Genomic DNA, 7,689 nt, shown 5'->3' on the forward strand with positions numbered 1-7,689 from the left:
AAAACAGGCCAAAACAAACAAACCTACAATCTAGAAACGAAAAAAATAACTACTGAATGTTTTGAAGACAGCAGACAATATTAAAACATATTTAAAAAAGCAGGAGAGGATGGTTCCAGTAGGCGTCAAAAATAGAACACTTGACTTTCCAGTAGAAGAAAAGGCACTAGAACTACCTGACAGGGAATTCAAATCTCTAATATTCAGAGCTATCCAAGAGTTGAAGTTAAAGCAAAAAACAGACAAAAATGAAGAAAAAATAGACAAATTTATGGAAAAGCCAGACAAATTCAGGAAAATGCAGACAAAAAAATGAAAGAACTCAGAAAGATAATACAGGGATAAAATGCCAAAATAAATTCACAGCTAGAAATCATACAAAAACAATTAGAAATCCAAAAGATAAACAACAAGATTTCAGAAATGGACAGTGTCATAGAAGAGCTGAAGAGCAGGTTTGAAATGATGGGTGACAGGACAGTGAAACTGAAGACAAACACTTGGATACAGGTCTGAGGAAAAATCAGAAAAAAAGAACAAAGAAAAAAAAAGGAAACCCTGAGAATTATGTGGAATACAATCAAAAGCAAAAATTTATGAGTGATCGGAGTTCCAGAATAGGGAGAGAAAATGGAAAACACAGAGAGGATCATTGAAGAATTGCTGACAGAAAACTTCCCTAATATCATGAATGATGAAAAGTTGACCATCCAAGAAGCTCAGTGAACCCCATATAGGATAGACCCCAAAAGAAAGACACTAAGGCATACCATAATCACACTCGCTAAAATCAAAGACAAAGCAAAAATCCTGCGAGCAGCTCGAGAAAAACAAAAAGTCAGATACAGAGTAGAAACAATAAGACTAAGCTCTGATTATTCAGCAGAAACCATGCAGGCAAGAAGGCAATGGGATGATATATGTAAAACTTGAAAGAAAAACATTGTCAACCAAGAATAATATATCCTGCAAAACTGTTGTTCAAATATGATGGTGAAATTAGGACATTTCCAGATAAACAAAAATTAAGGGAATATGTAAAAACCAAACCTAAAAGAATTATTAAAGGGAGTCCATTGGTCTGAGAACAAACAACATCAGACCACAGCCTGAGTCTAGGACACAAAATTGTACCAGCCAGATACCAACGTAGGAAATGAACTCTCAAGGACTATCCAAAACCAAAAGAATTGCAACAGGGAACCAGAGAGGTTAATCTGACAACAACATCAGAATAGTAAAAGAGGGAATAAATGGTGTAGGCATAGAACTTTCTAATGGAGAGGAAGGCAAGGCCATACCAAGTAATAATATACTGGTTCAAACCTAGGAAGATAAGGGTAAATTTCAAGGTACCACAAAGAAAGTTAAACATACCCATCAAAATAAAGAAGAAAAACATAAAGTCTCAATAAAAATAAAATCTACAAAAACAAAAGAAATCCACAGACAAAGGGAACTCAGCATAGGAGAGTAAGAGGAACAAAGAAAACAGCACCACAAAAAAGAAAAATAAAAAAAAGGCATTACAAAATGACATCAATAAACTCACACCTATCAGTAATTACACAAAATGGAAATGGGCTAAATGCACTCATAAAGAGACAGAGTGACAGAATGGATTAAAAAACAGGATCTTTATCAATATGCTGTCTACAAGAGACACACCTTAGAAACAAAGATGCAAATGTATTAAAAATCAAAGGATGGAAAAAAAACATGTCAAGCAAATAACTACCAAAAAAGAGCAGTAGTGGCACTACTAATCTCAGATAAAATAGACTTTAAAAAAAATCTACCATAAAAGACAAAGAAAGGCACTATATAACAATTAAAGGGACAATCCCTCATGAAGACTTAACCATAATAGACATCTATGAATCCAATGAAAGGGCTCCAAAATACATAAAACAAACTCTAACAGCACTGAAAAGAGAAATAGACAGTTCCGCAATAATAGTTGGAGACTTCAACGCACCACTCTCAGTAAAGGACAGAACATCTAGAAAGAAGCTCAACAAAGATACAGAAGAGCTAAAGAACACAATCAGCCAACTTGATCTCATAGGCATATATAGAACACTCCACCCAACAAGCTGCAAAGCACACATTCTTGTCCAACGCACATGGAACATTCTCCAGAATAGACCACATCTTAGGCCACAGAGCAACCCTCAACAAAATCCAAAACATTGGGATAATACAAAGTATCTTCTCTGACCAAAATGCCATCAAAGTAGAAATTAACAACAGGAAGAGTAAGTGAAAAAAATCAATTACATGGAAACTGAATAACACCCTGCTTAAAAAACCACCATTAATAGAAGAAATCGGAGATCCTAGAATCCTAGAATCAAACAAGAATGAAAACACATCATACCAAAACCTTTGGGACACAGCAAAGGCAGTCCTCAGAGGTCAATTTATAGCAATAGAGGCACACATCGAAAAAGAAGAAAGGGACAAAATCAAAACATTAGCTACACAACTTGAACAAATAGGAAGAGAACAGCAAAATTAGCCCACGGCCACCAGAATAAAGGAAATAATAAAGATCAGAGCAGAATAAATGAAATAGAGAATAGAAAAACAATAGAAAGAATCAACAAAACCAAAAGTTAGTTCTTTGAAAGGATCAACAAAATCGACAAACCACTGGCCAAACTGACAAAAGAAAAACAGGAGAGGATGCAAATAGCCTAAATAAGAAATGAAATGGGGGACATTACAGCAGACCCAACTGAAATAAAAAGGATCATAACAGAGTATTATGAAAAACTATGCTCCAACAAATTTGAAAACCTAGAGGAAATGGAGAAATTTCTAGAAACACACTACCTTCCCAAACTAACACAAAATGATGTTGAAAATCTGAACAAACTCATAATGAGAGGGGATCAAAAAGGTAATAAAAAAAAAACTCTCAGCAAAAAAAAGCCCTGGCCCAGATGGCTTTACTGGAGAATTCTACCAAACATTGAGAGAAGAGCTTACACCAGTACTACTCAAACTATTTCAGAATATAGAAAAGGAAGGGATACTTCCAAATTCATTCTATGAAGCCAGCATAACCCTGACACCAAAATGAGTCAAAGACACCACAAAAAAATAAAATTCCAGACCAATATCTCTCATGAATATAGAGGCAAAAATTCTCAACAAAATTCTAGCCATAGAATTCAGCAGCATATCAAAAAAATAATTCTAATACACTATGTCCAAGTAGGATTCATACCAGGTATGCAAGGATGGCTCAACATTAGGAAATCAATCAACATAACCCACCACATAAATAAAAAGAAAGAAAAGAATCACATTATCATCTCGATCAATGCAAAAAAGGCATTTGACAAAGTTCAACACCCATTCCTGATAAAAACTCTCAATAAAATAGGTATAGAAGGAAAATTTCTCAACATAATAAAGGGCATATATGCAAAACCAAAGGCCAACATCATTTTTAATGGAGAGAGGCTGAAAACATTCCCCCTGAGAACAAGAACAAGACAATGATGCCCTTTATCACCACTCCTATTTAACACTGTGTTGGAAGTCCTAGCTAGAGTGATAAGGCCAGAAACAGAAATAAAGGGCATCCAAATTGGTAATGAAGAAGTTAAACTGTCCCTATTTGCAGATAATATACTATACAAAGAAAACCCAAAAGACTCTACCAGAAAATTATTGGAGCTAATAGAAAAGTCAGCAGATTAGAAGGATACAAGATAAACACGAAAATCAGCTGGATTCCTATACACCAATAAAGAGAACGATGAAAAGGAAATCAGGAAAACAATACCATTTATAATAGCCCCTAAAAAAATAAAAATCTAACCAAGGATGTAAAAGATCTATACAAAGAAAACTACAAAACATTACTGGAAGAAACCAAAAGAGACCTACATAAATGGAAAACATACCATGTTCATGGATAGGTAGACTCAACATTGTGAAAATGACAATTCTACCCAAAACGATTTACAAATACAATGCAATACTGATCCAAATACCAACAACATTCTCTGAAGAGATGGAAAAACCTATCATTAACTTTATATGGAAAGGGAAGAAGCCCCAGATAAGTAAAGCACTATTGAAGAAGAAGAAGAAAGTAGGAGGACTCTCACTGCCTGACCTCAGAACCCACTATACAGCTACGTAGTCAAAACAGCCTGGTACTGGTACAACAACAGATGCATTGACCAATGGAACAGAACTGAGAACCCAAATGTAAATCCATCCACCTATGGTCACCTAATCTTCGACGAGGGCCCAAAATCCATCGATGGGGAAAAGATGGTCTTTTTAACAAATGGTGCTGGCAAAACTGGATGTCCGTCTGCAAAAAAAGTGAAAACAGGACCCATACCTCACACCATATACAAAAACTAACTCAAAATGGATCAAAGACCTAAATATAAAGCCAAAAACCATGCAGTTCATAGAAGAAAAAATAGGATCAATGCTAGAGGCCCTAATACACAGCATTAACAAGATACAAACCACAACCAACAACACACAAGCTCCAGAGGATAAGCTAGATAACTGGAATCTTCTAAAAATTAAACTCCTATGCTCATCCAAAGATTTCACCAAAAAGGCAAAAAGAGAACCGACACACTGGGAAAAATCTTTTGGCTATTACAAATCAGACAAAGGTCTAATCTCTAAAATCTACAAGAAAATCCAGCACCTCTACAACAAAAAGACAAATAATCCAATTAAAAAATGGGCAAACGAAATGGACACTTCACCAAAGAAGACATTCAAGCGGCCAACGGACACATGAGGAAATGCTCACAATCTCTAGCCATTAAAGAAATGCAAATCAAAACCACAATGTGACACCATCCTACACTGGCATTACTAGCACAAATCAATAAAACAAGAAATAACAAATGTTGGAGAGGCTGTGGGGAGATCCGAACTCTTATGCATTACTGGTGGGAATGAAAAATGATAAAACCATTTTGGAAAACAATATGGTGCTTCCTTATAAAGCTAGAAATAGAAATACTATATGATCCAGCAATCCCACTCCTAGGAATAGATCCTAAAGAAATAAGGGTTGTCACACGTACAGACATATGCACACCCATGTTCATTGCAGCATTGTTCATAATAGCAAAAAATGGAAACAACCTAGATGAAACAGATGAATGGATAAACAAACTATGGTACATACAGAATGGAGTATTGTCCAACGATAAAGAACAAAGATAAATCTGTGAAGCATCTCATAACATAGATGAATCTGGAGGGCATTATGTTGAGTGAAATAAGTCAATCACAAAAGTACAAATATTGTATGAGATCACTACTGTAAATACTCATGAAAAGGTTTACATACAAAAAGAAACAATCTTTGATGGTTACGAGGGAGAAAAGGGGTGGGGATGGAAAAACATATAACAGACAATACATAAGTGGAAATTTTGGTGAAGGGTAAGACAGTACACAATACTGGGGAAGCCAGAACAACCTGTACAAGGCAAGGTCATGGTAGCTTCATAGACACATCCAAACTCCCTGAGGGGCTGAATTGCTCAGCCAAGGGCTGTGGGGACCATGATCTCTGGGAATATATAACTCAACTGGCATAACATAGTTTATAAAGAAAATGTTCTACATTCTACTTTGGTGAGTAGCGTCTGGAGTCTTAAAAGCCTGTGAGTGGCCATCTAGGATACTCCACTGGTCTCACCCCTTCAGGAGCAAGGAAGAATGAAGAAAACAAAAGATACAGGGGAAAGATTAGTCCAAAGGACTAATGGACCACATCTGCCACGGCCTCATGCAGACTGAGTCCAGTACAACCAGATCGTGCCTGGCTACCACCACTGACTGCTCTGACAGGGATCACAATACAGGGTCCCGGCAGAGCTGGAGAAAAATGTAGAACAAAATTCTAATTCAAAAAGACCGGACTTGCTGGCCTGACAGAGACTGGAGAAACCCTGAGAGTATGGCCCCTGACACCCTGGTCACTCCTCAGGTTCACCCTTCAGCCAAAGATTGAATAGGCCCATGGAACAAAACAAGACTAAAGGGGCGTACCAGCCCTGGGGCAGGGACTGGAAGGCAGGAGGGAACAGGAAAGCTGGTAATAGGGAACCCAAGGTTGAGAAGGGAAAGTGTTGACATGTCGTGGGGTTGTTAACCAATGTCATCGAACAATGTGTGTACTAACTGTTTGTTGAAAAACCAGTTTGTTCTGTAAACCTTCGCCTAAGTACAAAAAAACCCAAAATAAAAAAAATTTTTTTTGAACAAATGTGTTGGCTTCAGTTTCAGTTGTACATATTCCTCTCTAATGTGGCATCTAGTAGGGCCGTTTGTGCAATGTACTTAGCTCCCTGATCCTAGTCATAAAAGGCAATATTCCAAGCCAGCAGTTTTGGGCTTCAGTCCTACACTTTCCTCAATCAATGAGGGGGTATATTGGTCATCTAGCGCTGCTATAACAGAAATAGCACAAGCAGATGGCTTTAACAAAGAGAATTTCATTCTCTCACAGCCCAGTAGGCTAGAAGCCCAAATTGAGGGCGCCAGCTCCAGGGGAAGGCTTTCACTCTCTGTCAGCTCTGGACGAAGGTCTTTGTCATCCATCTTTCCTTGGTCTGGGAGCATCTCAGCGCAGGAACCCTGGGTCCAAAGGACACGCTCTGCTGCCAATACTGCTTTCTTGGTGGTATGAAGTCCCCCCGTCTCTCTGCTTGCTTCTCTCTTTTATATCTCAAAAGAGATTGGCTTAAGACAGTATCTAATCTTGTAGAGCTCATCAATATCACTGCCACTAATCCAACTTAAAGGGGCAGTTCTACTCCGTCCTATAGGGTTGCTATGACTTGGAATCGACTTGAGGGCACTGGGTTTTTGTTGCTTCTGGGAATCCATCTCATTACATCATAGCAATAGGATTTACAACACACAGGGAAATCACATCAGATGACAAAATTTTAGACAATCATACATTACTGGGAATCATGACCTAGCCAAGCTGACAGATATTTTAGGGGGACACAATTCAATCCATTGCAGGAAGCATATATGAGAACACCAGGAGATGCCTCAGACCACTCCCCTAAGTACATCAGGGTGCTCCCTAGCCCTGCCACACAGACACAGGAGATTCACAATGTTTATTCAATACGAAAGGTGTGCAATTGTACACACAGTGCTCAGAAAAGTAACTCTAAGCTTATTCCTTCCCCTGCGGGAGTTGGGGGACTGAGGGGACAACATTGCTGTTGTTGCGTGCCATGATTCTGGCTCATAGCGACCCTACAGGACAGTGTAAAACTGCCCCATAAGGTTGCCTAGGTTGTAATCTTTATAGGAGCAGATTGCCAGATCTTTCTCCCATGGAGCCGCTGGTGGCTTCCAGTGCTTAACCTGTGCGCCACCAGGGCTCCTTTAAAAGGAGACTAACCAAAAACCAAATCCATTGCCGTCAGGTCAATTCTGACTTACAGTGACCCTATCAGACAGAGTAGAACTGCCCCATAGTATTTTCAAGATTTATGACCCCTGACACAGACTGCCAAAACTTTCTCTTGCGGAGCAGCTGGTAGGTTCCAACCACGCCCCTTTTGGTTAGCAGCCGAGCACTTAGGGTCCTAAATTGCCTTCTTTGAGATTCGGAGGAGCCCTGGCGGTGCAGTGGTTAAAATGCTGAGCTGCTAACTG

Source organism: Elephas maximus, chromosome 1 (assembly GCF_024166365.1).
Source record: "Elephas maximus indicus isolate mEleMax1 chromosome 1, mEleMax1 primary haplotype, whole genome shotgun sequence".
Taxonomy (NCBI): domain Eukaryota; kingdom Metazoa; phylum Chordata; class Mammalia; order Proboscidea; family Elephantidae; genus Elephas; species Elephas maximus.